The sequence below is a fragment of the Leiobunum rupestre genome, chromosome 2 (genome assembly GCF_980474605.1).
Source record: "Leiobunum rupestre chromosome 2, qqLeiRupe1.1.hap1, whole genome shotgun sequence".
Taxonomy (NCBI): domain Eukaryota; kingdom Metazoa; phylum Arthropoda; class Arachnida; order Opiliones; family Sclerosomatidae; genus Leiobunum; species Leiobunum rupestre.
The window spans coordinates 26,983,650-26,996,464 of NC_143385.1; the positions used below are offsets into that span (position 1 = coordinate 26,983,650).

General features: G+C 49.1%; 69 non-coding genes across 69 annotated transcripts; all 69 read right to left on the minus strand.

Moving 5' to 3' along the window:
• Positions 1 to 55: 55 nt before the first annotated feature.
• Positions 56 to 127, minus strand: TRNAW-CCA (transfer RNA tryptophan (anticodon CCA)). The gene has a single exon. It is a non-coding gene; the product is annotated as a tRNA-Trp (tRNA).
• A 202-nt stretch (positions 128 to 329) lies between these two features.
• Positions 330 to 401, minus strand: TRNAW-CCA (transfer RNA tryptophan (anticodon CCA)). The gene has a single exon. It is a non-coding gene; the product is annotated as a tRNA-Trp (tRNA).
• Positions 402 to 603: 202 nt separating this feature from the next.
• TRNAW-CCA (transfer RNA tryptophan (anticodon CCA)) lies at positions 604 to 675 on the minus strand. Its single transcript has one exon. It is a non-coding gene; the product is annotated as a tRNA-Trp (tRNA).
• A 65-nt stretch (positions 676 to 740) lies between these two features.
• TRNAW-CCA (transfer RNA tryptophan (anticodon CCA)) lies at positions 741 to 812 on the minus strand. The gene has a single exon. It is a non-coding gene; the product is annotated as a tRNA-Trp (tRNA).
• Positions 813 to 1,014: 202 nt separating this feature from the next.
• TRNAW-CCA (transfer RNA tryptophan (anticodon CCA)) lies at positions 1,015 to 1,086 on the minus strand. The gene has a single exon. It is a non-coding gene; the product is annotated as a tRNA-Trp (tRNA).
• A 65-nt stretch (positions 1,087 to 1,151) lies between these two features.
• TRNAW-CCA (transfer RNA tryptophan (anticodon CCA)) lies at positions 1,152 to 1,223 on the minus strand. The gene has a single exon. It is a non-coding gene; the product is annotated as a tRNA-Trp (tRNA).
• A 202-nt stretch (positions 1,224 to 1,425) lies between these two features.
• TRNAW-CCA (transfer RNA tryptophan (anticodon CCA)) lies at positions 1,426 to 1,497 on the minus strand. Its single transcript has one exon. It is a non-coding gene; the product is annotated as a tRNA-Trp (tRNA).
• A 476-nt stretch (positions 1,498 to 1,973) lies between these two features.
• On the minus strand, positions 1,974 to 2,045 carry TRNAW-CCA (transfer RNA tryptophan (anticodon CCA)). Its single transcript has one exon. It is a non-coding gene; the product is annotated as a tRNA-Trp (tRNA).
• A 65-nt stretch (positions 2,046 to 2,110) lies between these two features.
• TRNAW-CCA (transfer RNA tryptophan (anticodon CCA)) lies at positions 2,111 to 2,182 on the minus strand. The gene has a single exon. It is a non-coding gene; the product is annotated as a tRNA-Trp (tRNA).
• Positions 2,183 to 2,247: 65 nt separating this feature from the next.
• On the minus strand, positions 2,248 to 2,319 carry TRNAW-CCA (transfer RNA tryptophan (anticodon CCA)). The gene has a single exon. It is a non-coding gene; the product is annotated as a tRNA-Trp (tRNA).
• A 65-nt stretch (positions 2,320 to 2,384) lies between these two features.
• On the minus strand, positions 2,385 to 2,456 carry TRNAW-CCA (transfer RNA tryptophan (anticodon CCA)). The gene has a single exon. It is a non-coding gene; the product is annotated as a tRNA-Trp (tRNA).
• A 65-nt stretch (positions 2,457 to 2,521) lies between these two features.
• Positions 2,522 to 2,593, minus strand: TRNAW-CCA (transfer RNA tryptophan (anticodon CCA)). The gene has a single exon. It is a non-coding gene; the product is annotated as a tRNA-Trp (tRNA).
• Positions 2,594 to 2,658: 65 nt separating this feature from the next.
• On the minus strand, positions 2,659 to 2,730 carry TRNAW-CCA (transfer RNA tryptophan (anticodon CCA)). The gene has a single exon. It is a non-coding gene; the product is annotated as a tRNA-Trp (tRNA).
• Positions 2,731 to 2,932: 202 nt separating this feature from the next.
• TRNAW-CCA (transfer RNA tryptophan (anticodon CCA)) lies at positions 2,933 to 3,004 on the minus strand. Its single transcript has one exon. It is a non-coding gene; the product is annotated as a tRNA-Trp (tRNA).
• A 65-nt stretch (positions 3,005 to 3,069) lies between these two features.
• Positions 3,070 to 3,141, minus strand: TRNAW-CCA (transfer RNA tryptophan (anticodon CCA)). Its single transcript has one exon. It is a non-coding gene; the product is annotated as a tRNA-Trp (tRNA).
• Positions 3,142 to 3,206: 65 nt separating this feature from the next.
• Positions 3,207 to 3,278, minus strand: TRNAW-CCA (transfer RNA tryptophan (anticodon CCA)). Its single transcript has one exon. It is a non-coding gene; the product is annotated as a tRNA-Trp (tRNA).
• Positions 3,279 to 3,343: 65 nt separating this feature from the next.
• Positions 3,344 to 3,415, minus strand: TRNAW-CCA (transfer RNA tryptophan (anticodon CCA)). Its single transcript has one exon. It is a non-coding gene; the product is annotated as a tRNA-Trp (tRNA).
• Positions 3,416 to 3,480: 65 nt separating this feature from the next.
• Positions 3,481 to 3,552, minus strand: TRNAW-CCA (transfer RNA tryptophan (anticodon CCA)). Its single transcript has one exon. It is a non-coding gene; the product is annotated as a tRNA-Trp (tRNA).
• A 65-nt stretch (positions 3,553 to 3,617) lies between these two features.
• TRNAW-CCA (transfer RNA tryptophan (anticodon CCA)) lies at positions 3,618 to 3,689 on the minus strand. Its single transcript has one exon. It is a non-coding gene; the product is annotated as a tRNA-Trp (tRNA).
• Positions 3,690 to 3,754: 65 nt separating this feature from the next.
• TRNAW-CCA (transfer RNA tryptophan (anticodon CCA)) lies at positions 3,755 to 3,826 on the minus strand. Its single transcript has one exon. It is a non-coding gene; the product is annotated as a tRNA-Trp (tRNA).
• A 65-nt stretch (positions 3,827 to 3,891) lies between these two features.
• On the minus strand, positions 3,892 to 3,963 carry TRNAW-CCA (transfer RNA tryptophan (anticodon CCA)). Its single transcript has one exon. It is a non-coding gene; the product is annotated as a tRNA-Trp (tRNA).
• Positions 3,964 to 4,028: 65 nt separating this feature from the next.
• On the minus strand, positions 4,029 to 4,100 carry TRNAW-CCA (transfer RNA tryptophan (anticodon CCA)). The gene has a single exon. It is a non-coding gene; the product is annotated as a tRNA-Trp (tRNA).
• A 65-nt stretch (positions 4,101 to 4,165) lies between these two features.
• TRNAW-CCA (transfer RNA tryptophan (anticodon CCA)) lies at positions 4,166 to 4,237 on the minus strand. Its single transcript has one exon. It is a non-coding gene; the product is annotated as a tRNA-Trp (tRNA).
• A 65-nt stretch (positions 4,238 to 4,302) lies between these two features.
• Positions 4,303 to 4,374, minus strand: TRNAW-CCA (transfer RNA tryptophan (anticodon CCA)). Its single transcript has one exon. It is a non-coding gene; the product is annotated as a tRNA-Trp (tRNA).
• A 65-nt stretch (positions 4,375 to 4,439) lies between these two features.
• Positions 4,440 to 4,511, minus strand: TRNAW-CCA (transfer RNA tryptophan (anticodon CCA)). The gene has a single exon. It is a non-coding gene; the product is annotated as a tRNA-Trp (tRNA).
• A 65-nt stretch (positions 4,512 to 4,576) lies between these two features.
• Positions 4,577 to 4,648, minus strand: TRNAW-CCA (transfer RNA tryptophan (anticodon CCA)). The gene has a single exon. It is a non-coding gene; the product is annotated as a tRNA-Trp (tRNA).
• A 65-nt stretch (positions 4,649 to 4,713) lies between these two features.
• On the minus strand, positions 4,714 to 4,785 carry TRNAW-CCA (transfer RNA tryptophan (anticodon CCA)). The gene has a single exon. It is a non-coding gene; the product is annotated as a tRNA-Trp (tRNA).
• A 65-nt stretch (positions 4,786 to 4,850) lies between these two features.
• On the minus strand, positions 4,851 to 4,922 carry TRNAW-CCA (transfer RNA tryptophan (anticodon CCA)). Its single transcript has one exon. It is a non-coding gene; the product is annotated as a tRNA-Trp (tRNA).
• A 65-nt stretch (positions 4,923 to 4,987) lies between these two features.
• On the minus strand, positions 4,988 to 5,059 carry TRNAW-CCA (transfer RNA tryptophan (anticodon CCA)). The gene has a single exon. It is a non-coding gene; the product is annotated as a tRNA-Trp (tRNA).
• Positions 5,060 to 5,124: 65 nt separating this feature from the next.
• Positions 5,125 to 5,196, minus strand: TRNAW-CCA (transfer RNA tryptophan (anticodon CCA)). Its single transcript has one exon. It is a non-coding gene; the product is annotated as a tRNA-Trp (tRNA).
• Positions 5,197 to 5,261: 65 nt separating this feature from the next.
• TRNAW-CCA (transfer RNA tryptophan (anticodon CCA)) lies at positions 5,262 to 5,333 on the minus strand. The gene has a single exon. It is a non-coding gene; the product is annotated as a tRNA-Trp (tRNA).
• Positions 5,334 to 5,398: 65 nt separating this feature from the next.
• On the minus strand, positions 5,399 to 5,470 carry TRNAW-CCA (transfer RNA tryptophan (anticodon CCA)). The gene has a single exon. It is a non-coding gene; the product is annotated as a tRNA-Trp (tRNA).
• A 65-nt stretch (positions 5,471 to 5,535) lies between these two features.
• TRNAW-CCA (transfer RNA tryptophan (anticodon CCA)) lies at positions 5,536 to 5,607 on the minus strand. The gene has a single exon. It is a non-coding gene; the product is annotated as a tRNA-Trp (tRNA).
• Positions 5,608 to 5,672: 65 nt separating this feature from the next.
• Positions 5,673 to 5,744, minus strand: TRNAW-CCA (transfer RNA tryptophan (anticodon CCA)). Its single transcript has one exon. It is a non-coding gene; the product is annotated as a tRNA-Trp (tRNA).
• A 202-nt stretch (positions 5,745 to 5,946) lies between these two features.
• TRNAW-CCA (transfer RNA tryptophan (anticodon CCA)) lies at positions 5,947 to 6,018 on the minus strand. Its single transcript has one exon. It is a non-coding gene; the product is annotated as a tRNA-Trp (tRNA).
• Positions 6,019 to 6,083: 65 nt separating this feature from the next.
• TRNAW-CCA (transfer RNA tryptophan (anticodon CCA)) lies at positions 6,084 to 6,155 on the minus strand. The gene has a single exon. It is a non-coding gene; the product is annotated as a tRNA-Trp (tRNA).
• A 65-nt stretch (positions 6,156 to 6,220) lies between these two features.
• Positions 6,221 to 6,292, minus strand: TRNAW-CCA (transfer RNA tryptophan (anticodon CCA)). Its single transcript has one exon. It is a non-coding gene; the product is annotated as a tRNA-Trp (tRNA).
• A 65-nt stretch (positions 6,293 to 6,357) lies between these two features.
• TRNAW-CCA (transfer RNA tryptophan (anticodon CCA)) lies at positions 6,358 to 6,429 on the minus strand. The gene has a single exon. It is a non-coding gene; the product is annotated as a tRNA-Trp (tRNA).
• Positions 6,430 to 6,494: 65 nt separating this feature from the next.
• Positions 6,495 to 6,566, minus strand: TRNAW-CCA (transfer RNA tryptophan (anticodon CCA)). The gene has a single exon. It is a non-coding gene; the product is annotated as a tRNA-Trp (tRNA).
• Positions 6,567 to 6,631: 65 nt separating this feature from the next.
• Positions 6,632 to 6,703, minus strand: TRNAW-CCA (transfer RNA tryptophan (anticodon CCA)). Its single transcript has one exon. It is a non-coding gene; the product is annotated as a tRNA-Trp (tRNA).
• A 65-nt stretch (positions 6,704 to 6,768) lies between these two features.
• On the minus strand, positions 6,769 to 6,840 carry TRNAW-CCA (transfer RNA tryptophan (anticodon CCA)). Its single transcript has one exon. It is a non-coding gene; the product is annotated as a tRNA-Trp (tRNA).
• Positions 6,841 to 6,905: 65 nt separating this feature from the next.
• TRNAW-CCA (transfer RNA tryptophan (anticodon CCA)) lies at positions 6,906 to 6,977 on the minus strand. The gene has a single exon. It is a non-coding gene; the product is annotated as a tRNA-Trp (tRNA).
• Positions 6,978 to 7,042: 65 nt separating this feature from the next.
• TRNAW-CCA (transfer RNA tryptophan (anticodon CCA)) lies at positions 7,043 to 7,114 on the minus strand. Its single transcript has one exon. It is a non-coding gene; the product is annotated as a tRNA-Trp (tRNA).
• A 65-nt stretch (positions 7,115 to 7,179) lies between these two features.
• On the minus strand, positions 7,180 to 7,251 carry TRNAW-CCA (transfer RNA tryptophan (anticodon CCA)). The gene has a single exon. It is a non-coding gene; the product is annotated as a tRNA-Trp (tRNA).
• A 65-nt stretch (positions 7,252 to 7,316) lies between these two features.
• On the minus strand, positions 7,317 to 7,388 carry TRNAW-CCA (transfer RNA tryptophan (anticodon CCA)). Its single transcript has one exon. It is a non-coding gene; the product is annotated as a tRNA-Trp (tRNA).
• A 65-nt stretch (positions 7,389 to 7,453) lies between these two features.
• On the minus strand, positions 7,454 to 7,525 carry TRNAW-CCA (transfer RNA tryptophan (anticodon CCA)). The gene has a single exon. It is a non-coding gene; the product is annotated as a tRNA-Trp (tRNA).
• Positions 7,526 to 7,590: 65 nt separating this feature from the next.
• TRNAW-CCA (transfer RNA tryptophan (anticodon CCA)) lies at positions 7,591 to 7,662 on the minus strand. The gene has a single exon. It is a non-coding gene; the product is annotated as a tRNA-Trp (tRNA).
• A 607-nt stretch (positions 7,663 to 8,269) lies between these two features.
• On the minus strand, positions 8,270 to 8,341 carry TRNAW-CCA (transfer RNA tryptophan (anticodon CCA)). The gene has a single exon. It is a non-coding gene; the product is annotated as a tRNA-Trp (tRNA).
• Positions 8,342 to 8,406: 65 nt separating this feature from the next.
• TRNAW-CCA (transfer RNA tryptophan (anticodon CCA)) lies at positions 8,407 to 8,478 on the minus strand. Its single transcript has one exon. It is a non-coding gene; the product is annotated as a tRNA-Trp (tRNA).
• A 65-nt stretch (positions 8,479 to 8,543) lies between these two features.
• On the minus strand, positions 8,544 to 8,615 carry TRNAW-CCA (transfer RNA tryptophan (anticodon CCA)). Its single transcript has one exon. It is a non-coding gene; the product is annotated as a tRNA-Trp (tRNA).
• A 64-nt stretch (positions 8,616 to 8,679) lies between these two features.
• TRNAW-CCA (transfer RNA tryptophan (anticodon CCA)) lies at positions 8,680 to 8,751 on the minus strand. Its single transcript has one exon. It is a non-coding gene; the product is annotated as a tRNA-Trp (tRNA).
• A 191-nt stretch (positions 8,752 to 8,942) lies between these two features.
• On the minus strand, positions 8,943 to 9,014 carry TRNAC-GCA (transfer RNA cysteine (anticodon GCA)). The gene has a single exon. It is a non-coding gene; the product is annotated as a tRNA-Cys (tRNA).
• A 339-nt stretch (positions 9,015 to 9,353) lies between these two features.
• On the minus strand, positions 9,354 to 9,425 carry TRNAW-CCA (transfer RNA tryptophan (anticodon CCA)). The gene has a single exon. It is a non-coding gene; the product is annotated as a tRNA-Trp (tRNA).
• Positions 9,426 to 9,758: 333 nt separating this feature from the next.
• On the minus strand, positions 9,759 to 9,830 carry TRNAW-CCA (transfer RNA tryptophan (anticodon CCA)). The gene has a single exon. It is a non-coding gene; the product is annotated as a tRNA-Trp (tRNA).
• A 202-nt stretch (positions 9,831 to 10,032) lies between these two features.
• TRNAW-CCA (transfer RNA tryptophan (anticodon CCA)) lies at positions 10,033 to 10,104 on the minus strand. Its single transcript has one exon. It is a non-coding gene; the product is annotated as a tRNA-Trp (tRNA).
• Positions 10,105 to 10,169: 65 nt separating this feature from the next.
• TRNAW-CCA (transfer RNA tryptophan (anticodon CCA)) lies at positions 10,170 to 10,241 on the minus strand. Its single transcript has one exon. It is a non-coding gene; the product is annotated as a tRNA-Trp (tRNA).
• Positions 10,242 to 10,306: 65 nt separating this feature from the next.
• On the minus strand, positions 10,307 to 10,378 carry TRNAC-GCA (transfer RNA cysteine (anticodon GCA)). Its single transcript has one exon. It is a non-coding gene; the product is annotated as a tRNA-Cys (tRNA).
• Positions 10,379 to 10,443: 65 nt separating this feature from the next.
• On the minus strand, positions 10,444 to 10,515 carry TRNAC-GCA (transfer RNA cysteine (anticodon GCA)). Its single transcript has one exon. It is a non-coding gene; the product is annotated as a tRNA-Cys (tRNA).
• Positions 10,516 to 10,580: 65 nt separating this feature from the next.
• On the minus strand, positions 10,581 to 10,652 carry TRNAC-GCA (transfer RNA cysteine (anticodon GCA)). Its single transcript has one exon. It is a non-coding gene; the product is annotated as a tRNA-Cys (tRNA).
• A 191-nt stretch (positions 10,653 to 10,843) lies between these two features.
• TRNAC-GCA (transfer RNA cysteine (anticodon GCA)) lies at positions 10,844 to 10,915 on the minus strand. The gene has a single exon. It is a non-coding gene; the product is annotated as a tRNA-Cys (tRNA).
• Positions 10,916 to 11,243: 328 nt separating this feature from the next.
• Positions 11,244 to 11,315, minus strand: TRNAC-GCA (transfer RNA cysteine (anticodon GCA)). The gene has a single exon. It is a non-coding gene; the product is annotated as a tRNA-Cys (tRNA).
• A 191-nt stretch (positions 11,316 to 11,506) lies between these two features.
• TRNAC-GCA (transfer RNA cysteine (anticodon GCA)) lies at positions 11,507 to 11,578 on the minus strand. Its single transcript has one exon. It is a non-coding gene; the product is annotated as a tRNA-Cys (tRNA).
• A 65-nt stretch (positions 11,579 to 11,643) lies between these two features.
• Positions 11,644 to 11,715, minus strand: TRNAW-CCA (transfer RNA tryptophan (anticodon CCA)). Its single transcript has one exon. It is a non-coding gene; the product is annotated as a tRNA-Trp (tRNA).
• A 65-nt stretch (positions 11,716 to 11,780) lies between these two features.
• On the minus strand, positions 11,781 to 11,852 carry TRNAC-GCA (transfer RNA cysteine (anticodon GCA)). The gene has a single exon. It is a non-coding gene; the product is annotated as a tRNA-Cys (tRNA).
• A 65-nt stretch (positions 11,853 to 11,917) lies between these two features.
• On the minus strand, positions 11,918 to 11,989 carry TRNAC-GCA (transfer RNA cysteine (anticodon GCA)). The gene has a single exon. It is a non-coding gene; the product is annotated as a tRNA-Cys (tRNA).
• A 65-nt stretch (positions 11,990 to 12,054) lies between these two features.
• On the minus strand, positions 12,055 to 12,126 carry TRNAC-GCA (transfer RNA cysteine (anticodon GCA)). The gene has a single exon. It is a non-coding gene; the product is annotated as a tRNA-Cys (tRNA).
• Positions 12,127 to 12,191: 65 nt separating this feature from the next.
• TRNAW-CCA (transfer RNA tryptophan (anticodon CCA)) lies at positions 12,192 to 12,263 on the minus strand. The gene has a single exon. It is a non-coding gene; the product is annotated as a tRNA-Trp (tRNA).
• Positions 12,264 to 12,328: 65 nt separating this feature from the next.
• On the minus strand, positions 12,329 to 12,400 carry TRNAW-CCA (transfer RNA tryptophan (anticodon CCA)). Its single transcript has one exon. It is a non-coding gene; the product is annotated as a tRNA-Trp (tRNA).
• Positions 12,401 to 12,728: 328 nt separating this feature from the next.
• On the minus strand, positions 12,729 to 12,800 carry TRNAW-CCA (transfer RNA tryptophan (anticodon CCA)). Its single transcript has one exon. It is a non-coding gene; the product is annotated as a tRNA-Trp (tRNA).
• Between the last annotated feature and the right edge of the window lie 15 nt (positions 12,801 to 12,815).

Sequence of the window (12,815 nt, forward strand, 5' to 3'; positions counted from 1 at the left end):
AGCTCTGGTCAGGTTCGACATAATATATTGTGAATTACTGGAAGTAAAAACCAAATGACCCGGACGTGATTCGAACACGCAGCCTTCTGATCTGGAGTCAGACGCGCTACCGTTGCGCCACCGAGCCACGTTACATAAGCTCTGGTGAGGTTCGACATAATATATTGTGAATTACTGGAAGTAAAAACCAAATGACCCGGACGTGATTCGAACACCCAGCCTTCTGATCTGGAGTCAGACGCGCACCCGTTGCGCCACCGAGCCACTTTACATAAGCTCTGGTCAGGTTCGACATAATATATTGTGAATTACTGGAAGTAAAAACCAAATGACCCGGACGTGATTCGAACACGCAGCCTTCTGATCTGGAGTCAGACGCGCTACCGTTGCGCCACCGAGCCACGTTACATTAGCTCTGGTCAGGTTCGACATAATACATTGTGAATTACTGGAAGTAAAAACCAAATGACCCGGACGTGATTCGAACACCCAGCCTTCTGATCTGGAGTCAGACGCGCACCCGTTGCTCCACCGAGCCACTTTACATAAGCTCTGGTCAGGTTCGACATAATATATTGTGAATTACTGGAAGTAAAAACCAAATGACCCGGACGTGATTCGAACACGCAGCCTTCTGATCTGGAGTCAGACGCGCTACCGTTGCGCCACCGAGCCACGTTACATAAGCTCTGGAGAGGTTCGACATAATATATTGTGAATTACTGGAAGTAAAAACCAAATGACCCGGACGTGATTCGAACACGCAGCCTTCTGATCTGGAGTCAGACGCGCTACCGTTGCGCCACCGAGCCACGTTACATTAGCTCTGGTCAGGTTCGACATAATACATTGTGAATTACTGGAAGTAAAAACCAAATGACCCGGACGTGATTCGAACACCCAGCCTTCTGATCTGGAGTCAGACGCGCACCCGTTGCGCCACCGAGCCACTTTACATAAGCTCTGGTCAGGTTCGACATAATATATTGTGAATTACTGGAAGTAAAAACCAAATGACCCGGACGTGATTCGAACACGCAGCCTTCTGATCTGGAGTCAGACGCGCTACCGTTGCGCCACCGAGCCACGTTACATAAGCTCTGGTCAGGTTCGACATAATATATTGTGAATTACTGGAAGTAAAAACCAAATGACCCGGACGTGATTCGAACACGCAGCCTTCTGATCTGGAGTCAGACGCGCTACCGTTGCGCCACCGAGCCACGTTACATAAGCTCTGGTGAGGTTCGACATAATATATTGTGAATTACTGGAAGTAAAAACCAAATGACCCGGACGTGATTCGAACACCCAGCCTTCTGATCTGGAGTCAGACGCGCACCCGTTGCGCCACCGAGCCACTTTACATAAGCTCTGGTCAGGTTCGACATAATATATTGTGAATTACTGGAAGTAAAAACCAAATGACCCGGACGTGATTCGAACACGCAGCCTTCTGATCTGGAGTCAGACGCGCTACCGTTGCGCCACCGAGCCACGTTACATAAGCTCTGGTGAGGTTCGACATAATATATTGTGAATTACTGGAAGTAAAAACCAAATGACCCGGACGTGATTCGAACACCCAGCCTTCTGATCTGGAGTCAGACGCGCACCCGTTGCGCCACCGAGCCACTTTACATAAGCTCTGGTCAGGTTCGACATAATATATTGTGAATTACTGGAAGTAAAAACCAAATGACCTGGACGTGATTCGAACACGCAGCCTTCTGAACTGGAGTCAGACGCGCTACCGTTGCGCCACCGAGCCACGTTACATTAGCTCTGGTCAGGTTCGACATAATACATTGTGAATTACTGGAAGTAAAAACCAAATGACCTGGACGTGATTCGAACACGCAGCCTTCTGATCTGGAGTCAGACGCGCTAACGTTGCGCCACCGAGCCACGTTACATTGGCTCTGGTCAGGTTCGACATAATACATTGTGAATTACTGGAAGTAAAAACCAAATGACCCGGACGTGATTCGAACACGCAGCCTTCTGAACTGGAGTCAGACGCGCTACCGTTGCGCCACCGAGCCACGTTACATTAGCTCTGGTCAGGTTCGACATAATACATTGTGAATTACTGGAAGTAAAAACCAAATGACCTGGACGTGATTCGAACACGCAGCCTTCTGATCTGGAGTCAGACGCGCTACCGTTGCGCCACCGAGCCACGTTACATTAGCTCTGGTCAGGTTCGACATAATACATTGTGAATTACTGGAAGTAAAAACCAAATGACCTGGACGTGATTCGAACACGCAGCCTTCTGATCTGGAGTCAGACGCGCTACCGTTGCGCCACCGAGCCACTTTACATAAGCTCTGGTCAGGTTCGACATAATATATTGTGAATTACTGGAAGTAAAAACCAAGTGACCCGGACGTGATTCGAACACGCAGCCTTCTGATCTGGAGTCAGACGCGCTACCGTTGCGCCACCGAGCCACGTTACGTAAGCTCTGGTCAGGTTCGACATAATACATTGTGAATTACTGTAAGTAAAAACCAAATGACCCGGACGTGATTCGAACACGCAGCCTTCTGATCTGGAGTCAGACGCGCTACCGTTGCGCCACCGAGCCACGTTACATTAGCTCTGGTCAGGTTCGACATAATACATTGTGAATTACTGGAAGTAAAAACCAAATGACCTGGACGTGATTCGAACACGCAGCCTTCTGATCTGGAGTCAGACGCGCTACCGTTGCGCCACCGAGCCACGTTACATTAGCTCTGGTCAGGTTCGACATAATACATTGTGAATTACTGGAAGTAAAAACCAAATGACCCGGACGTGATTCGAACACCCAGCCTTCTGATCTGGAGTCAGACGCGCACCCGTTGCGCCACCGAGCCACTTTACATAAGCTCTGGTCAGGTTCGACATAATATATTGTGAATTACTGGAAGTAAAAACCAAATGACCCGGACGTGATTCGAACACGCAGCCTTCTGATCTGGAGTCAGACGCGCTACCGTTGCGCCACCGAGCCACGTTACATAAGCTCTGGTGAGGTTCGACATAATATATTGTGAATTACTGGAAGTAAAAACCAAATGACCCGGACGTGATTCGAACACGCAGCCTTCTGATCTGGAGTCAGACGCGCTACCGTTGCGCCACCGAGCCACGTTACATTAGCTCTGGTCAGGTTCGACATAATACATTGTGAATTACTGGAAGTAAAAACCAAATGACCCGGACGTGATTCGAACACGCAGCCTTCTGAACTGGAGTCAGACGCGCTACCGTTGCGCCACCGAGCCACGTTACATTAGCTCTGGTCAGGTTCGACATAATACATTGTGAATTACTGGAAGTAAAAACCAATTGACCTGGACGTGATTCGAACACGCAGCCTTCTGATCTGGAGTCAGACGCGCTACCGTTGCGCCACCGAGCCACGTTACATTAGCTCTGGTCAGGTTCTACATAATACATTGTGAATTACTGTAAGTAAAAACCAAATGACCCGGACGTGATTCGAACACGCAGCCTTCTGATCTGGAGTCAGACGCGCTACCGTTGCGCCACCGAGCCACGTTACGTAAGCTCTGGTCAGGTTCGACATAATACATTGTGAATTACTGGAAGTAAGAACCAAATGACCCGGACGTGATTCGAACACGCAGCCTTCTGATCTGGAGTCAGACGCGCTACCGTTGCGCCACCGAGCCACTTTACATAAGCTCTGGTCAGGTTCGACATAATATATTGTGAATTACTGGAAGTAAAAACCAAATGACCCGGACGTGATTCGAACACGCAGCCTTCTGATCTGGAGTCAGACGCGCTACCGTTGCGCCACCGAGCCACGTTACATTAGCTCTGGTCAGGTTCGACATAATATATTGTGAATTACTGGAAGTAAAAACCAAATGACCCGGACGTGATTCGAACACGCAGCCTTCTGATCTGGAGTCAGACGCGCTACCGTTGCGCCACCGAGCCACGTTACATAAGCTCTGGTGAGGTTCGACATAATATATTGTGAATTACTGGAAGTAAAAACCAAATGACCCGGACGTGATTCGAACACGCAGCCTTCTGATCTGGAGTCAGACGCGCTACCGTTGCGCCACCGAGCCACGTTACATTAGCTCTGGTCAGGTTCGACATAATACATTGTGAATTACTGGAAGTAAAAACCAAATGACCCGGACGTGATTCGAACACGCAGCCTTCTGAACTGGAGTCAGACGCGCTACCGTTGCGCCACCGAGCCACGTTACATTAGCTCTGGTCAGGTTCGACATAATACATTGTGAATTACTGGAAGTAAAAACCAAATGACCTGGACGTGATTCGAACACGCAGCCTTCTGATCTGGAGTCAGACGCGCTACCGTTGCGCCACCGAGCCACGTTACATTAGCTCTGGTCAGGTTTGACATAATACATTGTGAATTACTGTAAGTAAAAACCAAATGACCCGGACGTGATTCGAACACGCAGCCTTCTGATCTGGAGTCAGACGCGCTACCGTTGCGCCACCGAGCCACGTTACGTAAGCTCTGGTCAGGTTCGACATAATACATTGTGAATTACTGGAAGTAAGAACCAAATGACCCGGACGTGATTCGAACACGCAGCCTTCTGATCTGGAGTCAGACGCGCTACCGTTGCGCCACCGAGCCACGTTACGTTAGCTCTGGTCAGGTTCGACATAATACATTGTGAATTACTGGAAGTAAAAACCAAATGACCTGGACGTGATTCGAACACGCAGCCTTCTGATCTGGAGTCAGACGCGCTACCGTTGCGCCACCGAGCCACGTTACATAAGCTCTGGTGAGGTTCGACATAATATATTGTGAATTACTGGAGGTAAAAACCAAATGACCCGGACGTGATTCGAACACGCAGCCTTCTGATCTGGAGTCAGACGCGCTAACGTTGCGCCACCGAGCCACGTTACATTGGCTCTGGTCAGGTTCGACATAATACATTGTGAATTACTGGAAGTAAAAACCAAATGACCCGGACGTGATTCGAACACGCAGCCTTCTGAACTGGAGTCAGACGCGCTACCGTTGCGCCACCGAGCCACGTTACATTAGCTCTGGTCAGGTTCGACATAATACATTGTGAATTACTGGAAGTAAAAACCAAATGACCTGGACGTGATTCGAACACGCAGCCTTCTGATCTGGAGTCAGACGCGCTACCGTTGCGCCACCGAGCCACGTTACATTAGCTCTGGTCAGGTTCGACATAATACATTGTGAATTACTGGAAGTAAAAACCAAATGACCTGGACGTGATTCGAACACGCAGCCTTCTGATCTGGAGTCAGACGCGCTACCGTTGCGCCACCGAGCCACTTTACATAAGCTCTGGTCAGGTTCGACATAATATATTGTGAATTACTGGAAGTAAAAACCAAGTGACCCGGACGTGATTCGAACACGCAGCCTTCTGATCTGGAGTCAGACGCGCTACCGTTGCGCCACCGAGCCACGTTACGTAAGCTCTGGTCAGGTTCGACATAATACATTGTGAATTACTGTAAGTAAAAACCAAATGACCCGGACGTGATTCGAACACGCAGCCTTCTGATCTGGAGTCAGACGCGCTACCGTTGCGCCACCGAGCCACGTTACATTAGCTCTGGTCAGGTTCGACATAATACATTGTGAATTACTGGAAGTAAAAACCAAATGACCTGGACGTGATTCGAACACGCAGCCTTCTGATCTGGAGTCAGACGCGCTACCGTTGCGCCACCGAGCCACGTTACATTAGCTCTGGTCAGGTTCGACATAATACATTGTGAATTACTGGAAGTAAAAACCAAATGACCCGGACGTGATTCGAACACCCAGCCTTCTGATCTGGAGTCAGACGCGCACCCGTTGCGCCACCGAGCCACTTTACATAAGCTCTGGTCAGGTTCGACATAATATATTGTGAATTACTGGAAGTAAAAACCAAATGACCCGGACGTGATTCGAACACGCAGCCTTCTGATCTGGAGTCAGACGCGCTACCGTTGCGCCACCGAGCCACGTTACATAAGCTCTGGTGAGGTTCGACATAATATATTGTGAATTACTGGAAGTAAAAACCAAATGACCCGGACGTGATTCGAACACGCAGCCTTCTGATCTGGAGTCAGACGCGCTACCGTTGCGCCACCGAGCCACGTTACATTAGCTCTGGTCAGGTTCGACATAATACATTGTGAATTACTGGAAGTAAAAACCAAATGACCCGGACGTGATTCGAACACGCAGCCTTCTGAACTGGAGTCAGACGCGCTACCGTTGCGCCACCGAGCCACGTTACATTAGCTCTGGTCAGGTTCGACATAATACATTGTGAATTACTGGAAGTAAAAACCAATTGACCTGGACGTGATTCGAACACGCAGCCTTCTGATCTGGAGTCAGACGCGCTACCGTTGCGCCACCGAGCCACGTTACATTAGCTCTGGTCAGGTTCTACATAATACATTGTGAATTACTGTAAGTAAAAACCAAATGACCCGGACGTGATTCGAACACGCAGCCTTCTGATCTGGAGTCAGACGCGCTACCGTTGCGCCACCGAGCCACTTTACATAAGCTCTGGTCAGGTTCGACATAATATATTGTGAATTACTGGAAGTAAAAACCAAATGACCCGGACGTGATTCGAACACGCAGCCTTCTGATCTGGAGTCAGACGCGCTACCGTTGCGCCACCGAGCCACGTTACATTAGCTCTGGTCAGGTTCGACATAATATATTGTGAATTACTGGAAGTAAAAACCAAATGACCCGGACGTGATTCGAACACGCAGCCTTCTGATCTGGAGTCAGACGCGCTACCGTTGCGCCACCGAGCCACGTTACATAAGCTCTGGTGAGGTTCGACATAATATATTGTGAATTACTGGAAGTAAAAACCAAATGACCCGGACGTGATTCGAACACGCAGCCTTCTGATCTGGAGTCAGACGCGCTACCGTTGCGCCACCGAGCCACGTTACATTAGCTCTGGTCAGGTTCGACATAATACATTGTGAATTACTGGAAGTAAAAACCAAATGACCCGGACGTGATTCGAACACGCAGCCTTCTGAACTGGAGTCAGACGCGCTACCGTTGCGCCACCGAGCCACGTTACATTAGCTCTGGTCAGGTTCGACATAATACATTGTGAATTACTGGAAGTAAAAACCAAATGACCTGGACGTGATTCGAACACGCAGCCTTCTGATCTGGAGTCAGACGCGCTACCGTTGCGCCACCGAGCCACGTTACATTAGCTCTGGTCAGGTTTGACATAATACATTGTGAATTACTGTAAGTAAAAACCAAATGACCCGGACGTGATTCGAACACGCAGCCTTCTGATCTGGAGTCAGACGCGCTACCGTTGCGCCACCGAGCCACGTTACGTAAGCTCTGGTCAGGTTCGACATAATACATTGTGAATTACTGGAAGTAAGAACCAAATGACCCGGACGTGATTCGAACACGCAGCCTTCTGATCTGGAGTCAGACGCGCTACCGTTGCGCCACCGAGCCACGTTACGTTAGCTCTGGTCAGGTTCGACATAATACATTGTGAATTACTGGAAGTAAAAACCAAATGACCTGGACGTGATTCGAACACGCAGCCTTCTGATCTGGAGTCAGACGCGCTACCGTTGCGCCACCGAGCCACGTTACATTAGCTCTGGTCAGGTTCGACATAATACATTGTGAATTACTGGAAGTAAAAACCAAATGACCCGGACGTGATTCGAACACCCAGCCTTCTGATCTGGAGTCAGACGCGCACCCGTTGCGCCACCGAGCCACGTTACATAAGCTCTGGTCAGGTTCGACATAATATATTGTGAATTACTGGAAGTACAAACCAAATGACCCGGACGTGATTCGAACAGGCAGCCTTCTGATCTGGAGTCAGACGCGCTACCGTTGCGCCACCGAGCCACGTTACATTAGCTCTGGTCAGGTTCGACATAATACATTGTGAATTACTGGAAGTAAAAACCAAATGACCCGGACGTGATTCGAACACGCAGCCTTCTATCTGGAATCAGCTACCGTTGCGCCACCGAGCCACGTTACATAAGCTCTGGTCAGGTTCGACATAATATATTGTGAATTACTGGAAGTAAAAACCAAATGACCCGGACGTGATTCGTACACGCAGCCTTCTGATCTGGAGTCAGACGCGCTACCGTTGCGCCACCGAGCCACGTTACATAAGCTCTGGTCAGGTTCGACATAATACATTGTGAATTACTGGAAGTAAAAACCAAATGACCCGGACGTGATTCGAACACGCAGCCTTCTGATCTGGAGTCAGACGCGCTACCGTTGCGCCACCGAGCCACGTTACATACGCTCTGGTCAGGTTCGACATAATATATTGTTAATTACTGGAAGTAAAATCCAAGTGACCCGAACGTGATTCGAACACGCAGCCTTCTGATCTGGAGTCAGACGCGCTACCGTTGCGCCACCGAGCCACGTTACATACGTTTTGGTCAGGTTCGACATAATATATTGTGAATTACAGGAAGTACAAACCAAATGACCCGGACGTGATTCGAACACGCAGCCTTCTGATCTGGAGTCAGACGCGCTACCGTTGCGCCACCGAGCCACGTTACATTAGCTCTGGTCAGGTTCGACATAATCATTGTGAATTACTGGAAGTAAGAACCAAATGACCCGGACGTGATTCGAACACGCAGCCTTCTGATCTGGAGTCAGACGCGCTACCGTTGCGCCACCGAGCCACGTTACACAAGCTCTGGTCACGTTCGACATAATATATTGTGAATTACTGGAAGTACAAACCAAATGACCCGGACGTGATTCGAACACGCAGCCTTCTGATCTGGAGTGAGACGCGCTACCGAGCCACGTTACATGAGCTCTGGTCAGGTTCGACATAATACATTGTGTATTACAGGAAGTACAAACCAAATGACCCGGACGTGATTCGAACACGCAGCCTTCTGATCTGCAGTCAGACGCGCTACCGTCGCGCCACCGAGCCACGTTACATTAGCTCTGGTCTGGTTCGACATAATATATTGTGAATTACTGGAAGTAAAAACCAAATGACCCGGACGTTATTCGAACACGCAGCCTTCTGATCTGAAGTCAGACGCGCTACCGTCGCGCCACCGAGCCACGTTACATGAGCTCTGGTCAGGTTCGACATAATATATTGTGAATTACTGGAAGTAAAAACCAAATGACCCGGAAGTTATTCGAACACGCAGCCTTCTGATCTGGAGTCAGACGCACTACCGTTGCGCCACCGAGCCACGTTACATGAGGTCTGGTCAGGTTCGACATAATACATTGTGAATTACTGGAAGTAAAAACCAAATGTCCCGGACGTGATTCGAACACGCAGCCTTCTGATCTGGAGTCAGACGCGCTACCGTTGCGCCACCGAGCCACGTTACACAAGCTCTGGTCACGTTCGACATAATATATTGTGAATTACTGGAAGTACAAACCAAATGACCCGGACGTGATTCGAACAGGCAGCCTTCTGATCTGGAGTCAGACGCGCTACCGTTGCGCCACCGAGCCACGTTACATTAGCTCTGGTCAGGTTCGACATAATACATTGTGAATTACTGGAAGTAAAAACCAAATGACCCGGACGTGATTCGAACACGCAGCCTTCTATCTCGAATCAGCTACCGTTGCGCCACCGAGCCACGTTACATAAGCTCTGGTCAGGTTCGACATAATATAATGTGAATTACTGGAAATAAAAACCAAATGACCCGGACGTGATTCGAACACGCAGCTTTCTGAGCTGGAGTCAGACGCGCTACCGTTGCGCCACCGAGCCACGTTACATTAGCTCTGGTCAGGTTCGACATAATATATTGTGAATTACTGGAAGTAAAAACCAAATGACCCGGACGTGATTCGTACACGCAGCCTTCTGATCTGGAGTCAGACGCGCTACCGTTGCGCCACCGAGCCACGTTACATTAGCTCTGGTCAGGTTCGACATAATACATTGTGAATTACTGGAAGTAAAAACCAAATGACCCGGACGTGATTCGAACACGCAGCCTTCTGATCTGGAGTCAGACGCGCTACCGTTGCGCCACCGAGCCACGTTACATACGCTCTGGTCAGGTTCGACATAATATATTGTTAATTACTGGAAGTAAAATCCAAATGACCCGAACGTGATTCGAACACGCAGCCTTCTGATCTGGAGTCAGACGCGCTACCGTTGCGCCACCGAGCCACGTTACATACGTTTTGGTCAGGTTCGACATAATACATTGTGAATTACAGGAAGTACAAACCAAATGACCCGGACGTGATTCGAACACGCAGCCTTCTGATCTGCAGTCAGACGCGCTACCGTCGCGCCACCGAGCCACGTTACATGAGCTCTGGTCAGGTTCGACATAATACATTGTGAATTACTTTAAGTAAAAACCAAATGACCCGGACGTGATTCGAACACGCAGCCTTCTGATCTGCAGTCAGACGCGCTACCGTCGCGCCACCGAGCCACGTTACATAAGCTCTGGTGAGGTTCGACATAATACATTGTGAATTACTGGAAGTAAAAACCAAATGACCCGGACGTGATTCGAACACGCAGCCTTCTGATCTGCAGTCAGACGCGCTACCGTCGCGCCACCGAGCCACGTTACATAAGCTCTGGTGAGGTTCGACATAATACATTGGGAATTACTGGAAGTAAAAACCAAATGACCCGGACGTGATTCGAACACGCAGCCTTCTGATCTGGAGTCAGACGCGCTACCGAGCCACGTTACATGAGCTCTGGTCAGGTTCGACATAATACATTGTGAAATACAGGAAGTAAAAACCAAATGACCCGGACGTGATTCGAACACGCAGACTTCTGATCTGCAGTCAGACGCGCTACCGTCGCGCCACCGAGCCACGTAACATAAGCTCTGGTCAGGTTCGACATAATACATTGTGAATTACTGGAAGTAAAAACCAAATGACCCGGACGTGATTCGAACACGCAGCCTTCTGATCTGGAGTCAGACGCGCCACCGAGCCACGTTACATAAGCTCTGGTCAGGTTCGACATAATATATTGTGAATTACAGGAACTACAAACCAAATGACCCGGACGTGATTCAAACACCCAGCCTTCTGATCTGGAGTCAGACGCGCTACCGTTGCGCCACCGAGCCACGTTACATAAGCTCTGGTGAGGTTCGACATAATATATTGTGAATTACTGGAAGTAAAAACCAAATGACCCGGACGTGATTCGTACACGCAGCCTTCTGATCTGCAGTCAGACGCGCTACCGTCGCGCCACCGAGCCACGTTACATAAGCTCTGGTGAGGTTCGACATAATACATTGTGAATTACTGGAAGTAAAAACCAAATGACCTGGACGTGATTCGAACACGCAGCCTTCTGATCTGGAGTCAGACGCGCTACCGAGCCACGTTACATGAGCTCTGGTCAGGTTCGACATAATACATTGTGAAATACAGGAAGTAAAAACCAAATGACCCGGACGTGATTCGAACACGCAGACTTCTGATCTGCAGTCAGACGCGCTACCGTTGCGCCACCGAGCCACGTTACATTAGCTCTGGTCAGGTTCGACATAATACATTGTGAATTACTGGAAGTAAAAACCAAATGACCCGGACGTGATTCGAACACGCAGCCTTCTGATCTGGAGTCAGACGCGCTACCGTTGCGCCACCGAGCCACGTTACATACGCTCTGGTCAGGTTCGACATAATATATTGTTAATTACTGGAAGTAAAATCCAAGTGACCCGGACGTGATTCGAACACGCAGCCTTCTGATCTGCAGTCAGACGCGCTACCGTCGCGCCACCGAGCCACGTTACATGAGCTCTGGTCAGGTTCGACATAATACATTGTGAATTACTTTAAGTAAAAACCAAATGACCCGGACGTGATTCGAACACGCAGCCTTCTGATCTGCAGTCAGACGCGCTACCGTCGCGCCACCGAGCCACGTTACATAAGCTCTGGTGAGGTTCGACATAATACATTGTGAATTACTGGAAGTAAAAACCAAATGACCCGGACGTGATTCGAACACGCAGCCTTCTGATCTGCAGTCAGACGCGCTACCGTCGCGCCACCGAGCCACGTTACATAAGCTCTGGTGAGGTTCGACATAATACATTGTGAATTACTGGAAGTAAAAACCAAATGACCCGGACGTGATTCGAACACGCAGCCTTCTGATCTGGAGTCAGACGCGCTACCGTTGCGCCACCGAGCCACGTTACATTAGCTCTGGTCAGGTTCGACATAATATATTGTGAATTACTGGAAGTAAAAACCAAATGATCCGGACGTGATTCGAACACGCAGCCTTCTGATCTGGAGTCAGACGCGCTACCGTTGCGCCACCGAGCCACGATACATTAGCTCTGGTCAGGTTCGACATAATATATTGTGAATTACTGGAAGTAAAAACCAAATGACCCGGACGTGGTTCGAACACGCAGCCTTCTTATCTGGAGTCAGACGCGCTACCGAGCCACGTTACATGAGCTCTGGTCAGGTTCGACATAATACATTGTGAATTACTGGAAGTAAAAACCAAATGACTCGGACGTGATTCGAACACCCAGCCTTCTGATCTAGAGTCAGACGCGCTACCGTTGCGCCACCGAGCCACGTTACATAAACACTGGTGAGGTTCGACATAATATATTGTGAATTACTGGAAGTAAAAACCAAATGACCCGGACGTGGTTCGAACACGCAGCCTTCTGATCTGGAGTCAGACGCGCTATCGTTGCGCCACCGAGCCACGTTACATTAGCTC